The 17,006-nt window shown below is 41.9% G+C and overlaps 1 protein-coding gene across 1 annotated transcript in view; it reads left to right on the forward strand.

Annotated features, from left to right (window-relative positions):
* The first annotated feature begins 4,647 nt into the window (after positions 1–4,647).
* The window catches only part of NIM1K (NIM1 serine/threonine protein kinase), a 75,015-nt gene continuing 62,656 nt past the window's right edge, over positions 4,648–17,006 (forward strand). Inside the window, exon 1 of the mRNA XM_045021114.1 lies at positions 4,648–4,739. The gene's annotated coding sequence lies outside the window, so the exon portion shown is untranslated. The remainder of the gene's footprint in view (positions 4,740–17,006) is intronic.

Consider the following 17,006-nt stretch of genomic DNA (forward strand, 5'->3'; position numbering starts at 1 on the left):
CACAGTAAACAGGGATATATGTAAGGTTCTGAAAGATACCTTGACACAACGTATAGTGGGTGCGATCTTTCTATTTATGCTGCTTTACACCCGTAACATTATAATTGTCTCTTTTTTTAAAAAACAGAAGATAACCAGTGAGGTTGTGTAGATACAACTGAGGGCAGGACTTGGCTTATTGCTCTTCACAAAAGAGTAGAAAAAGGAGTCAAACAAGTGTTAATCTCCAATTTAGGGTTTCTGTCAAATCACTGCAACCAGCTTCCATTAATTTTTAACTGAAAGTAAGTCATTGATTTTTCTAATGTAAATATTAGGAATATTTAAATCTTAGTTTTAACTGCTTACCTATTTAATGTTTCTATCTTCATAAGTAATCTTTTTGTCAGGATTTTTAAAATACACTGGTGCAGGAGCTTTTAAAATTGTTTTCTAGTAACCACCAGAAAAAAAAAAACAGTAAAGAGACAAAAATGAATATTTATAATGGCAGCCTAAATGTTGATTTGTTTTGTAGATATTTATGTGCTAGTTGCCATTTTCACACGGTCATGGGAAAGTGTTATATATGATCAGCATGTGCAATGTAAGGAGTCTCCTACTACTGCTAACATGAATTGTATGTTTTTAATTAATGACCGTAGTGGAGAAGTTTGAAATGAAACTAAAATGAATTCAGATAAATTGTTGGTCCAGTGTAGATTCAAAAGGTGTACAGTATCCAGCAGTGAATTTTGGGGAAAGAGCCTACATAGGTAAGAGTTGTGGGGAGGGGTTTGTCATACACAGAAAGCAACACTAAGTCTAGAGGTAAATTCTCCATGAGAGAGTGTAGTGTGTATCTAGCCTGTAGCAGGCATCCGCTGAACACCCACCAGCAGCAGATAGTTTACTAATTTACAGAAACCAAAGGCTGGTCTTGCATGATTTTGTAGGATGTGTAAAAATGACCAGGGCTGCTATCACTTCCCCAGGTCATATGATGCCACCTACCTATATCCTTCACTCACTCCTGCTCTCTAGACACATATTGCTCTCATTCCTGTTTATCCCCCAGCATATGCTCTTTGCTAATCAACATGCTCCTCCACAGGGTAGGGAGCAGATCTCCAGTGGGAAACCATGAAATACCTGATTCAGTAGTGGTGAAGCAGTGCTCTAGCAATAGAGGCAAGAATCAGAGGGGGGAAAAGAAAGGGACTGGTTTGGATGGGGGAAATTTGAGTGGATAAATGTACAGAACAAAGGGTACTCCTACTTATATTATGAAAAAATGTAAGAACCAAGAAGACACATGAAATAAAGGCAGCTAATTTAAAATTAAGGAAAGGAAATACACTTATGTAATGCATAACCAGTATAGGGAATGGATTAGCACTAGAGCTGAGTTAAAGAACCTAGTAGAATTCAAGAAAAAAATTGACATTAATTTGGAATAAAAGACCACAGTCATATTAGGCTAAAAGAAAAACTGATAATTGAGGGGAGTAGGCGAAAGTTCACTTGAGGGAAGGTAATCCATCACATCCCTCTGTCAGGTTTCTTGTATCCTCCTGCAAAGTTACAAAATACCTGTACCTGACCACTCAGAAATAGAGTACTCAACTAGATGGACTACAGTGTGACCCAGTATGGCAATTTGCGTTACTACATAGGGACAAAGGGAAGATGGGAGAAGATAGAGATGTCAAGAAAAAATCTGCAGCTTAAAACTCCAGTGATTTCCTCCACTCCCCTCAAACAAATTTAACATAGATACAACAGAAAGAAGGGGTGGAGAGTATATGTAATTCAAGATTATTGTAATGCAGAAGCACAAGGACTCTGAATGAAGATTGCGCAGGCAACCTTAATTCTGGTATTTTTCAACTTTTGGGGGCTTGACTTTGCATCCTTGATGTTCTTTTAATGTAGGGTTTCAGGTTGGTGGGGTTTTTTTGTTTTGTTTTGTGTAACTTCCTGGGTTTTTAACAAAGCAAATAGAAATTCCATCATAGTAACACCCATATGATTCTGTGGCAGGGTTGGAACCTTGAGTTCCACAGTACAGACCACTGCTTGGTGAGATAAGAGTAATGCTAGCAGCAGTAGGCTATTATCCTCTCCGTGGGCCAGTCACTAGAGGGTGATGAGAGCAACATTTTTCCACCGAGTTTCACAGTTGTTTGTTGACAGCAGAGGAATGTTGAGACTCAGGAAAGCTGTGTTCCAGTCCAGTTCTGAAGGCAGTATGTTCTAGTGGTTACTGACTCTTCTGCCCCTGTCCTTCCCACACCCAGAGCTGTCCCTTGGGTAGGGCAAATCGGGACAACTGCTCCAGGCCCCTTACTTTAGGTGGCTCCATGGGCCACTGCGATTGGCCGGCACAGTGGGTCCTGGAAGAGACGAATCCATAACTTCTGCCCCAGGCCCTGCACTTCCCTAAGGATGGCCTTGCCCACACCCTCCCTAGCTTTTTGGCCCAGCCTTCCCCATGACCCTACTCCCAGGAAAGGCTCCTCACAGCTCTGAATTCTGGTTAGGCTGTTTCCTTGCTGCCTGGGCTCAGCAGATTAGCATTGGGAGCACAGGAGAAAGAATTTCTCTGCTTTCAGTTCTTGTGCCCAGTGCTATAGCAGTGCTTGGCTGTTGGGAGGAGCAATTCCAGGATAACTCCTGCTTGGCCCGTGCAGGATGGAGTAAACTGAGCACGGATGGAATCCTCTGAGTATTTAGCTGCCAAACTCTTAAGTCTGAGCATGTGTGAATTGAAATTTTCACAGGGTCATAACTTGGCCAAATTTGGGAGGATTTTCCTGGGCACGGCAAAAGAGCCATCCCTGACACCAGGGCACACACATCCCATCTCTCTGAAATCACAACCACATATCAAGTCCCTGCTCCAAAGGATGGAGGCAGCAGGCCTTCTCAACAAATTGTAAGAATTTTTCTAATATGACAAAACTAATTTTTCCCCAACATAGTTCTGAGAAATAGCTGGCCTGTTTTTGCTGAAATTTTCCAAAAATTCAGTGTGAGGCAGACACTGAGCATGAAATTCTAAACAGCTGGGAGCCTGATATATTGTTCTTTTCTTTTAACCTCGAAGCTTAATACATTTATAAGCAACTGAAAACAAGGTCTGAGAAGGTGTTGGACAACTTTAACTGAAAGCATCACTACCTGCTTCACCTATAATATATACGCTACAACCATTTATAGAGCCTCAGTGAGCAGTCTGGGCTTAAAACTTCAGCAGATACTTGTTACCAGAACTCCTGAAGCTATGCTACAGCGTATGCCTTTGGGGTAGGAATCAGAAAAGAATGGTAGACTTACAAGACTTCTGCAACATAAAACAATCACTCTTTTGTGGGTGCCGTCTAAACCCTCTACTGTATTGTAAACACAAAGTGAACTACATGCACCTGTAACTATGTGATTTGTAGCCCTCAGGGGCGGCTCTAGCCATTTCACCGCCCCAAGCATGGCGGCACGCCACGGGGGGCGCTCTGCCGGTCGCCGGTCCCGCGGCTCCCGTGGACCTCCCGCAGACGTGCCTGCGGCGGGTCCGCTGGTCCCGCGGCTCCACCGAAGGCATGCCTGCGGGAGGTCCACCGAAGCTGCGGGACCAGCGGACCCTCTGCAGGCATGCCTGCGGGAGGTCCACCGGAGCAGTCTGCTGCCCTCCTGGCGACCGGCAGAGCGCCCCCCGTGGCATGCTGCCCCAAGCACGCGCCTGGCGTGCTGGGGCCTGGAGCTGCCCCTGGTAGCCCTAGTCAGTAGTGCAAGAATCCTGATTTTGCATACAATGCAAGTGTGAATGCCAATTTTGTAAACTCAAGTTGTACCCATGAAAACGAGGCCACAATTTGGAAAATTTTTCTCTTTGCCCGAGTTTTCTTATCTATAAAATGGGGCTAATACCTATTTATCCAGGTTAAGGGATTGTTGCCAGGATTAATTTTTTTTTTGTAATGAAAAGTGTTATTTACTATTAGATTGTTGGGGTGTTTTGGGTTCCCCGAATCAGTGCTGATCTTCAGTCCTAGTCTCTGAAACGCCTGATGAAGCCCACTGAGTTAAGTGATTGCAGTACCATGACTACCGTGTTTCCCCTTGCCTAGAAAGCGTTGCCTGTGTAACGTAAAGCGAGCGGAGCTGTCCAAGGTTGTCGAGGAAAACAGCGGCTCGCTGGCTAATTGCATTGTAGTTTCTTAAAGCACCTGTTTCCCCCACCCCGAGTAGCTCTGCCCTAAAAAAAGATGCCCCTGATCTTGGTCCCCCTTCAGCCCAACGCGTTTCACCAGCTGCCAGCCTGGGCTCCCCGCGCGGGGAGCGCTCCGCAGCCCTGCGGTGGCCAGGCGGGCTGTGCGGTTCGCTCCTCACCCATCCCGCCGCTCCCGGGCTCGGCTAGGGCCGCCTCCCCCAGCCCGGGGGCCGCCTCCCGCTGCCGCCAATCAAAGCCGAAGGGCGCTTCCCACGGCGGAGCGGGTGCAAAGGCGGCTGGCTCCCCGCGGTGCTGCTGCACCGGGCTCCGCTTCGCCATGCCCCGCGCGCGGCCCTCGGCCTTCCCCGGGGGCTGCCGCTCTAGCAGCTAGCCCGGCCTCCCGCCGCCCGGCGGCCCGCCCGCTCCCGGGCCTGCCCTGCCTCCCTCCCCGCGGCCTGCGAGCCAGCCTGGCGCCCCCGGCCGGCAGGGGGCGGCAATGCGTGCCCCGCGCGGAGCCAGCCTGGGGCAGCCCCGCAGCCTCTCTGCGCAGGTAAGGGGGGCGGGGGCAGCGCTCCAGTAGCCTGGGATGGGAAGGGAGGATGGGTGGAGCAGCCCCCCAGGTGGCGGGAGGCTGGAGCGGAATGGGTGTGTGCGTAGGAGGGGTGCTGGGGGGTGTCTGTGTAAATGGAGGGGCTGGATATGTTTGGGGTAGAGGCAGCAGAGGCTCTGGGGGAGCTAAGGGGATGCGTGGGGAGATGTTGGGATCTAGGGAGGTGTCGAGGATTTGGAAGGGTGGGGGTGAGACTGAATGGAGAGTTTATGCTGCACCCTGCAAAACTTTCAGATGTATTTCAAACAGTCCATTGTTATGTGGTAGCATATTGAGATGTAATTAATTAAAATAAAAAGTTTGATGCCAATAGGATGCTCAAACATCCCAATATTAGGGGCTTTGTCTTATATAGGCAGCTATACCCCGGAAAAACAGAGTGTCCTGCTTTTTCACACTTGCTATCTGGTCACCCTAGCTGCCCTTACGGGGCTTGCCGAGGTCATTGCCTCTAGTATCCCTGGCTGCAGCATGTTCCACAGCCTGTATATCAAGCCAAGCGTTCCTAGTGTTTGTGGAGTCAGAGGGAGACATGGTAACCTCTTTCATTGGACCAATTTCTCTTGGTGAGAGAGACAAGCTTTCGAGCATACACAGAGCTCTTCTTCGGGTCATTTGTGAAGTCATGTTTTTCCTACGGAAAACTTAAAGGAGACTGTTGGCCTGATATTGCTTTAGTTCTACAAAGCATTTCTGAGATGTTCATTCATCTGCAGTCTAGGGCCCACTTGCTCTGGTGGAGTGTGGCAGCTGCTTTGCACTGTCCCATCAGTACAAAGCAGCCTAAAGCTGGCAGAGCCAACCCAGGTGGGAGGGTGGAATATCTCCCTAGCGTAGGGGGAATTCTCTGATGGCATAGAGCTGGCATAGTTGCTGCTGTCCTGTCCTCCTTCCCTGATGCAGACTTCAAGAGTATGATCAAGGTTTTCTTACTCCCCACCAACTCCCGCTGCAGTATGGGATCTGTAGAGTAGTTATGGACTCCCCCAATTGATAACAAAAGGTCTGAACCAGCACACAGCCAGCCTAGTATTGGAGGACTGCAAAGGCCACCTTTTGCATGTCCTCTTCCTGAGCTGAGCTGTGTGTCCCTTAGACATAGTTGAGGATCTGGGCCTATAAATGTATCAAAGAAGAAAAGTTTGTTTATGTTGTAGCAGCGGGTGGCTGCAGTCATTATAGTAGAGTTATTTAATAGTTTCCATTCTAAACCTCTGTCTTCATCTTACACCTTTCTGTAAATTCCACCTTTTGGGCTGAAATATCAGGGCATTGCCTCTGCCCCCCATTGATTTTTCTGTGCAAAATATTTGAGCAAAAACAGTTCAGCTGTATTTGAAAAAGAGAATGAAAATACTACTGTCCTCACTATTAAAATGGAACAGTACTACATTTGGAACCTGAACCTGAAAAGTGACATGCAAATAGACCTGCTTCAGGAGAAATGCCTTTGAGTGTTCCTGGGAAATTTGGTTTTGATCAAAAATTGTTTTTTCATGTGACTGAGTTAAAACTCTTTTAAGGTCACATCCTGCTCAGGCACACGTTGGCTGTTTCTTGGGTGTTGGCTTTTCCTTTGCTAATCTTCTAAAATGAACATTTGAGGAAGCGGGCTATGTGTTCTGCATGGCTAATTTAGCTGCTTATTGAAAATAATATTAAATCTGTACATAAACCAAGGAAGGAGCTCCACATTATCGCTTTTTCCAGCTACTTGTGCAATGCCTTGCTAAAGTGCACCATAAGGGAGTGAGCTGCTATGGTCCCTCGCAGCTTTCCCCCTGGAGTAGGATCCTGTCAACAAGACTTGGAACTCCACTGGACAAGCACTTTCTTGCGAGAGCCTCCCATTCCCACAGTCTCCTCACTATGTCTCACCATAGGGAGAGTTCCTGTGACAGTGGCAAGGTGAGAATTGATTGAAGGAAGGCTTCAGTGCACCATATAAGGGGCACTGGATGAATCCTTGCCCTTCCATACTTTAAGGTCTCTCAATCTCACAAAGACATAAGGTTCCTTGGATATGCAAGAGAGGGGCTCTCCCAAGGTGTATGGGACGGACTGTTCCAGCAGGCTGCTGCTAACTTGTTTCAGATTGAGTCCTGTGGCACCTTATAGACTAACAGACGTATTGGAGCATGAGCTTTCGTGGGTGAATACCCACTTCGTCGGTTGCATCTAAGGTGCCACGGGACTCTTTGCTGCTTTTACAGATCCAGACTACCACAGCTACCCCTCTGATTCTTGTTTCAGATTGTGGATTTTACCCACATTATTGTCAATTTTCATTGACTCAATAGAGCTAGTCAGTTTTGAAAATCCTGGCCACAATACATGAGTGCTTATGAAAATATGAATGTAAATACCATAGAAATAAGAGAAAGTATCTTATACAAGGTTTAAATCAATAATGACATAGAGCAGGATTATGAGAATGAAGCTAATGAAAGAAGAATGAAAAACAATTGCAAGATAATATCTGTGAGAATCTACAGTTGGAAGGAAAATGGCACTATATATTGTCTGATGCAGCATATGATTTAATTTAAGATTATACTGTAATACATACAAGGGGACAGTAACTTTAGAGTGCTTAATCATGAATCTTTAATGGTCTAATGTGGTATTTTTTGTATGTAATAGCAATCCTTCCCCCTACGTTTCTATTTTAATTTTCTTAATCGTGTAAAATAACTTAGGGGGTGAACCAAATCTCCTTGAAATGATTGGAAAGATTCCCACTCACTTCAATAGGCATTGGATCAACTTTCTTTTGTCTGTTCATCTGGAGACTCTTGACAATGGAAATACTTTGTTGTTTTAGTAGTTGTTTGGTGCTGTCACGAAAAAAAGAAAGATCTGGAGTAAAACCTTTTTTCTAAAGGGTGCCTAACAATTTTATGTCAAATTTCTAATGACTCACATAAGACTAGTACCTCACTCCACAAGTAGTCCTGCTGATTAACTGGAACTATTTTATGCAGTAAGGTGGCACTCTAGTTCTCAGATTTTTCTTTCACAATTCTGAGGTTGTGTTATGAATCCTCCTTGTTAGGCAGAGCAGGATTAAAAGTAAATATTGTCTAAAACAAACTGACAAAAATATCTTTCCCTTTGCCCTATGCCAACCTGAGTTTAAAAAAAAACTGCTGCAAAGAATCTGACCATGGGTATTTACAAAAATCTGTCCAATATATTCCCACATGCTGTGCTTAACTTTAGAATCCAGTACTATAATCTATAATAAACACATTTCTAGGTTGCTCAGTTTTATCTACAATCTAAGTATTTTGGGGTAGCATTCCTTTATCTCATAGAATTACTGATCTTTTTGGCCCCTGTAAACCAGATAAAATTATTGTTCCCCTTACAAGGTTTGCCTCTTCTGTTTCTGCAAGGTGACTGGTATATACATTTCCTTTGTATTACAGTACATGATATATTTTTTTTGACATTGAAATTGTAAATCAGAAGTAACTGCACTGAAGTTAATCAAGTTATATTGGCATAAAAATGGTGTAAATGAGGCAGAATAGGGCCCCCAGTTTATGCGTTTAGGCCCCAAGCCATCAAAGTATCTATGCACATGCTCAGCTTTAATGATGTGAGTAGTTCCATATATGTTAATGGGACTAACAACATGCTTAAAGTTAAGCACATGGTTAAATGCTGTGCTGGATTGGGGCATTATTAATATTTTATATATGTAATTGGTGCATATGGCAGCATCTGATAGATGCAGTTATTTACAAGAAAATAACATATCCCTGCCCGAAGAAATTTAAAATCTAAGGCTCTGATCCTGCAAAGACATACACAGAAGTTTAACTTCACACACTGTGAGTAGACTCATTGAAGGGGTGTGTGTGTGTGTGTGTGTTTAATAATTTAATTTTCCCAAGGGTAAGAAGAGGGAGGCTAGAAGAGGGTACAATATTATATTAATACTATACAAAATTATATTCTTTGTATGTCTATAATGTAACAAACATTATTCAATCAAATAAAATTTACTTTTAGTCATACATACGTACATCCTCTCACACTTCCTATCAGTACCAATTCACTTCCAAAAAGCAAGACTTGGTTTCTTGATTTTTTTTAAAAATATATTTTTATCACTTTTCTTAAATGATTTTTTTAATCTTAAATAGTTTATCGTCTAACATTTTCTGAGATTCAGAACAGTTTCAGAGACTGATCAATCCAACTGCTAAAGTTGAGAGAGAGTAATTTTCCACTATTTATTTACCCTGCCATTTGTATATAGTATGGGCCAAACTCTGGTAGCTTTTCTCCCATTGAGAGTTCTTCAGTAAGGACAACTTGACTTAAAAATAGTCCCACTGACTTCAAGCAACACACATGATGATGCCAGTCAATTAGACTATTTGGGGAAGAAGGTAATACTCATTGTGAGGGTATCATAAAATGGGTTTATATAAAAAAGGTCTCATGAAGGCTGCTATTTCTAGATTTTGATGTACTAGTTTAGGAATTGTGACTTTGGAATCTTATTGTATCATTGTGTTTAAAAACTGCAGAAGTAAACTTAAAGTTTTCTTTAAATTATAAGATCTTTGGGGCAAGGACTATCTTTTTGTTACGTGTTTGTACACAGGGGCGGCTCCAGGCACCAGCACACTAAGCACGTGCCTGGGGTGGCAAGACACGGGGGGCGCTCTGCTGGTCGCCGCGAGGGCGGCAGGCAGGTTGCCTTCGGCGGTACACCTGTGGAGGGTCCGCTGGTCCCGTGGCTTCGGCGGACCTCCTGCAGGCATGCCGCTGAATCCGCGGGACCGGGGACCTCCCGCAGGCAAGCCGCCAAAGGCAGCCTGCCTGCCGTGCTTGGGGTGGCAAAATACCTAGAGCCGCCCCTGTTTGTACAGCACCTAGAACAATGGGGCCCTGATCCATGATTTGGGTCTCAGCGTGCTACTGCAGTGCAAATAAATAATTATGATAAACTATGTTGAAGGCAGTTAAATTACACCAGGCATGAATCCACTTAATGTGGTAGCATCACAATAAACTGAGTGTATATCCTTTTGCTTCCAAGGTCAGGTTTTCCTGTGGGCGCTACCCCCCGCCCCCCCCCGTAGAGTTTTCTGGACTCTGAAATAACATGTCCTCTTGAACAAGTATGTCAGCAATTCCCACTGCACAACATGATGCAAGGCACAGGCATAACCAGATGTGACATGTCATCCCGGGTGAAGTGCTGAACTAGCAGGAAATAAAAACAAAACAGTGGATTATTCTGAGCTATGTTTTAAAAATGTTTGTTTTTCATTGGAGCAAATATGAACATGAGCGTATAAATTGTAGCCATACTAATAGGGAATAGGGGAGAGTCCCATACAGCTGGGAACAGCACACACAGCATCTGTGTGGACAGCCTTGACCTCTGGCAAACTACTAAAATTCAAAATTTGGGGGAATTGACCCCCCCACACACACCTTTTGCATTTTTAGAAGGGACCTAAACCATATCCCTGATACTCGCCTCCAACAATGGAATGATCTTGTAGAAATTCTACGGGGAGAAACCTACAATTTCTCGTTCCCTATGTGGGTTTTCAGTGTGTAGGACCAGAATGTTCCTTAGTGCTTGTATGATGCTCTAGTATTTCAAAGCATTGTACAAACATTAATTAATTCAGTTTCTCAACACCAATGTGAAGTAGGTAAATATTTATTATTTTATACCAATGTGATAACTGAGGTACAGACATATTCAATGATAAAGATTATATTAAAACTCTACAGGGAGTCAGTGGTGGTACTAGGAATAGAACCAGGCATCCTGACTCCCTTTCTATGGCTTATGAACAAAACCCTCTTTACCTTCAATGAAGCCAGGATATTGGAAGAATTAGAACTCCGCTCTCTAGTTCTCTGAGTGGAAAATAGATACCCCTGTCCCTTGTTTGAACAAGCAAGGTGCACCTCTTTCCTCATCATTTATTTCAGGAGTACTGTATTATTTCTAGGATTGTCAATTAATCACAGTTAACTCAAGCGATTAATGCAAAACAAATTAACTAGTTTTTAAAAAGTCATGATTAATTGCAGTTTTAATCACACTGTTAAATGGTAATAGAATACCCATTTAAATTTATTATAAATATTTTTGGATGTTTTTCTACACTTTCTAATACTGATTTCAATTACAACACAGAATACAAAGTGTACAGTGCTCACTTCATATTATTATTTCCAATTACAAATATTTGCACCGTAAAAAAGATAAAAGAAATAGTATTTTTCAATTCACCTCATACAAGTAATGTAGTGCGCTCTCTTGTATCGTGAAAGTGCAGCTTACAAATGTAGAATTATTATTATTATTATTTTTACAAAGCTGCACTTAGAAACAAAACAATATAAATCTTTAGAGCCTACAAGTCCACTCAGTCCTACTTCTTGTTCAACCAATCGCTAAGACAAATGAGTTTGTTTACATTTATGGGAGATAATGCTGCCCGCTTCTTATTGACAATGTCACCTGAAAGTGAGAACAGGCATTCACATGACACTGTTGTAGCCGGTGTTGCAAAGTATTTACTTGCCAGATATGCTAAACATTTGTATGCCCCTTGATGCTTCAACTTGTAGGCTATAAAGTTTTACATTGTTTTGTTTTTGAGTGCAGTTATGTAACAAAAAAAAATTCTACATTTGTAAGTTGCACTTTCATGATAAAGAGATTGCACTATAGTACTTGTATGACGTGAATTGAAAAATACTATTTGTTTTGTTGATCTTTTTTTAGTGCAAATATTTGTAATCTGAAATAATAATATAAAGTGAGCACTGAACACTTTGTATTCTATGTTGTAATTGCAATGAATACATTTGAAAATGTAGAAAAACATCTTGATTAGATTTATAAAATAAGAGCCTGTCTGAATGCTCTATTTCAAAATACGAATAATCTCATGGAAGTGAATTATAAATATACATATCAAATAATAACCAAAGGTCTCTCTTTCCTTCCAATGTTGCTCTTCTCACTGATTGTTAATTGCAATGCATTTGCAAGTACTTTGCTATTTATTAAGATCTAAAGAGAGCTAGATTATACCTATCTAGATATCTGAAATAAAATCATCCTAAGTATGTCAGTGCTGGTGATAAATCCTGTTAAAGATAGTGGAGACAGACTTGTTGAGAGATGATTAACAGGATACATTGTCTCTTGGTTGTCGTGACAACCATGACTCTATGCAGCTGTAAAGCGGCATGTTAATCCAGGCAGGTTAATCTAGTTTCAAGATTAGCTCATCAATATCAAGCCACTAAATAACAGGTGGATTAAATGCCTTTTATTCTTTTTCTTAAAAAAAAAACAGCCCCAGAAACCTATACAAATAACAAAGAAATTATATGACCCAGGAAGATATTTACACTTTGAATTAATTTGTTGATCCAAATTATTATTATTATTAATTACAGCAGTAACCAAAATGTGCTAGGTATTGTACATATATATGTGAAGACAGAGTTCTCCCTCGCCCCCAAAGAGTTTGCAATATAAAATGTCTAGGGTTGGGGATATGCATAAAATCTACTAGAAACATAGTGAGGGAAATGATGACTGGTTTATGTCTTCTTACTGCCATGGTTGCCTGTTGTTTGTTTTGTTCAGTTATTAGATTTTTCATAAATGAATGTCTGGCTCATTTCTTATAGATGTCATGGCAGAAGTGGATGTTGAAAAACGATTTGATATCCTGATACAGCACAGCACATAAGCATATGTTTAACTTTAAATTTGTGAACAGTTTACTTCAGTGGGACTACTCACATGCATAAAAGTAAGCATATACTTAAGTGCTTATTCAAGGATGGAATGAGGAATGGCCTGGTGTATAAGCTCAGGAAGAGTGCTCTGTTCATAGTGCTAGTGGAGAAAAGGGGGTGGCAGGCAACATAACAGATACCATCTAATCAATAGGGTGGAGCAGAGTTATGTAGCACCTGGAAGGCCAGGACAAAAAACTTCAAGTCAAGCGGCAAAATTTATGTGATGAAAATTGAAAATGAAGCACTTTGTTTCCATGTGAAGCAAAAGAAAATAAGAGGGTGAGAAAAGGTTCTTAGACTAATTAGTCTGGTGGTCTGGCAAAGTTGCAGACTTTGGCAAAGTTAGAACAGCCATCTAGGAATCTAGATTCTTGGGTTTATTCCTGTCTCGGTCACTGGCTTGCTTTTTATCCTTGAACACATCACTTAGGCCATGTCTACATTACAGGTGCTGCAGCGGCACAGCTCTGGCACCGTACCTATGCCACTATAGCACTGTATTGTAAATGCACACTACAGCGATGGAAGGGATTTTCCCATTTCTGTAGTAACTCCACCTCACCTGTGGGTCGACTGAAGCATTCTTCCATTGACCTAGCCGTGCCTACACTGTGGATTCTGGGGCTTTATCTATGGTGCTCTGAGGTTGTGGATTTTTCACACCGCTGAGCATGGTATCTATGTCAACCTGAGCTTTTAAGCATAGACCAGGCCTTAGTAGCTCAATTTCCCCATATGCGAAGTGGGTGTATTAATACTTGTACCTCACAGGAGTGTTTTAAGGCTTTATTAATGTTTACAAAGCTCTTTGCAATTCTTTGGTGTAAAAGACCCTGCAGATATGAACGTTGTTGTTGTTGTTATTGTTATTATTATTTTATTAGTTAATAGTCTGATATAACAATGGCACTACTTAAAAATAATCTGAGCTATCAGCGTGGTCTTGACTATAATCATAACAGTTGAATACAACAAGCATTAATAATTTAGGCTAAATACAACCTAATTTTCTGAAATGTAGAATACGTATGAGTTTTTCAATGAGATAAAATGTATAAAAAGTTTGAAGAGTCAGTGCTATTCTGTTATTCAAATCATTCAAGTCAATGAGTGCTGATGCATTTTTTAAAAATATTTTAAAATGTTTATCATGGAAAAGTAAGAAAGTTTGTCATCTAGAAAATGAATTAGAAAATTCAGTTGTCCTCAGAGGTGCAATTATAACAAATTTCATATGAAATTCATTAATTAAACTATAAAGTATGGGTATTTTAGTCTTGTTTTAAGTAGAAATCTCAACTCAGCCGTAGCGGTTTCCTTTTTCTTTTTAAATCCAGCTTCATGAAGAAAAGGAAGACAAGGGCCTAGATTTTGTGTAGCAAAATAGCCACTTTATGCCACCCCATTGGTGTAAAGAAGCCATGAGGGACCCCCACAGACTACACTCATTAAAGCCATAGAGCAGTTCTCCATAACAACTCTGTGCCAGCCCTTCTCCAGTGCTGCTCTATATTGTCCAACTGGTAACTGCCCTCTATGGCCTGTTCTGCCGGCAAAGAAAAGGTGGATCATATTGCATTCGAGTCACACTTCAGCCTCCTTCTACACTGGCGGTGGGAGACAGTGTAGAGCCACTGTGCCAGCTGTATGCTATATTGAGAACCACCCTTCAATTGAGGGATTCTGCAAGGGCCATTTAAGCCCCCCGGTTATGGCCCCTTTATACGGTGGAGTGTCTGCTTTGCCATATTGAAACTGAGCCCTTGTTTTCCTGTCTTCAGACCAAAAAATTCATTTAACTGAAGACAAGGTTAAAAGTATTGTCAGTCCAGGAGGTGCAAAAGTAGCACTGAAGAATTTAGAACAAGGTCCCTGCTTGAAGGGGACAACTTACTGTGGATAAGGGTGTCACAACTGCGTCCATGGCATGTAGATCATTTTGCAAGATCAGTTACATTAATTGTTAGCTTTTTTTGACCCAAGTAGGTCTTCCGGGTTAGTACTGTTAGGTGGAGAAATTGATGATGGAGTCAGGTATTTCTTTGGTACGATCCTGTTTATTTACAATGCATGTACAACGTCCTGTTTCCCTGAACAAATCAAATGGCAGGAGACTGTTTCTTTGCTCACACTTCCAAGCCTCTTTCAACCAGCACTCTACCCAAAAGCTCTCTCTCTCGTAGCTTCTTCTCAGGTTCATGGTGCAAGTGCTTCTCCAGGGCTTCCTTGCTTCCTTCTCTGTGTGCTTCTGTGTTGTTTCTGCTGCTTTACTCCACACACATCCAGCCACTCTGCATTTGCATTCAGCCCCCAGTGAAACCCCTTTGCCTGCATAGCTGAGATTCTTCACCACCCTTGCATGTGGCCTGTATTTTGTGAGAGGGCTCCCATTATCTCAACTGTCTATTCCATAAAGGAGCTTAATTGTATTTTTACATTTATCCTGAATAACAAATGGTTGTCACACACCCCAGCTTCAGCAAGGTTTCACCCAACCCGCAGCGTAGGAACATAAGAATGGCCATACTGGATCAGACCAAAGGTCCATCTAGGCCAGTATCCTGTCTTCCAACAGTGGCCAATGCCAGGTGCCCCAGAGGGAATGAACAGAACAGGTAATCATCAAGTGATCCATCTCCTGTCACTCATTCCCAGCTTCTGGCAAACAGAGCCTAGGGAATCCATCGCTGCTCATCCTGGCTAATAGCCATTGGTGGGCACAGCAATATATTTCCCAAGGCACATCATTTAGAGCCATAGAGTGAAATGGGAGTTTTTTCATTGACCCCAATAGGGCCAGGATTTCATCCATAATTTCTTTTTTGCCATAGGAAAAGTTTTGTTTTTTAATGGTTTATGTTGTCATAATCCAACGGTATTGTGGAGTCATTCTACAAACAGTACAGTTCAAACTATATTACTCTTTATGTTTCAGACATGTTAGTGTAGAATGTCTTAATTTTCCATCTGTTTTACTTGAACAGAATTGATGCTCAATGCAGGTTTTAATGATAGGTTTGATCTCTTATAAGGTACCTCCTCTGCTAAGTGATTGTACCCCACTGGAGTTGTGATGTGCTGGTCAGTGTAGTGGCCAGCCCTGTGTTTGTGTGCTAGCTAGAAATTCTGCCCTGATGCTGTACTCTTCTCTCTCCAACCCCTCTCCTGAATGGGGTAGGTTTTAACCCTAGGACTCTTGTGTTTTTGTTACAATTAAAGCAAATGTGACTTACTACTTATATCTCTTTCCAGATGCTGTAGGTTATTAAAATTTCATGGCCTTGGTGCCCAATTTTGTGATTGCCTGTTTATTGTTTCAGTGTAGCACTCTTTGGTGAGAGCTCTGCATGCCTAATTGCTTAAAGAGCTGGTAATTTGGGCAATAGTTTTCTTTCCTTTAAGGCACTGTATTTATTAATGATTTAATCCATTTCTGCATATCTGTTCTGCTATGAGTGCAGGGGACTGGACTAGTTGACCTCTCAAGGTCCCTTCCAGTTCTACGATTCTATTGCTAATAAATTAATCATGTTCACATTATATAGATGCATGCGCACAGACACCATATTCCTTTCTTTTATGTTTTGTATTTATGACATTTTAAAATATACTAAACACAATCCAGGGTCTAGTAATCGAGAAGATGTTTTCCCCCACACACCCTCTATGCCTCAAAAAAAGTAATAATGAGAAGATACAACTATCCATTGCTTAATGACTTCAGTGTGCAGAGATAGGAGTTCAAGAAAGAAAAGGTTTACCTTTTAGAACAGGGAGCAAGGGGTGGAAGGGAGAGGTCTATATCAAGTTTATTCTGGGCCCATTTTATACTCTTCAGTAATGCATATAGCCTGATTGGATAGAAAAGCTGTTCTTCAGTGTCAATGGGCAAGTACCTCTTCCTCTCTTTTTACATTACTCTGTAGAATCCCCTGCAATATGTTCTCTCAAGAAGCATTGACTTAAGATGAGTCAGGCAGTAAATCTCTTGAGTGTTAGTAATTACTCTCTCAGCTGGGTATCAGAATTGGCCTTTTTGCTGCTTAAACATGCTAAAGGCATAGGGTTATGGCAATTTCATCATGGTTATGGGAATTTTTCAGTGTCTCTTTCACTGTGATACCCTTCATTCAAATGCCCAGACTTCACAACGCTAAAGGCCCTACTGGCAAGTTGCCAGGAATCCAAAGTCTGCGGCTGATTTACATGTAAATGCATTGCACACTTATGGCACCATAAATAAACACTAAATAATAATCATACTACATGTGCATGTCTTTTTAAAAATAGCTAGTGCTCATGGGCATATCCTTGTACCTTCCTGACAGAGCAATACGAACTTCTTCCTGTTTGAATTCACCAACAATAAACCCTTATCCAACACTGTGCTGTTACAGC

Source organism: Mauremys mutica, chromosome 6, assembly GCF_020497125.1.
Source record: "Mauremys mutica isolate MM-2020 ecotype Southern chromosome 6, ASM2049712v1, whole genome shotgun sequence".
Taxonomy (NCBI): Eukaryota; Metazoa; Chordata; order Testudines; family Geoemydidae; genus Mauremys; species Mauremys mutica.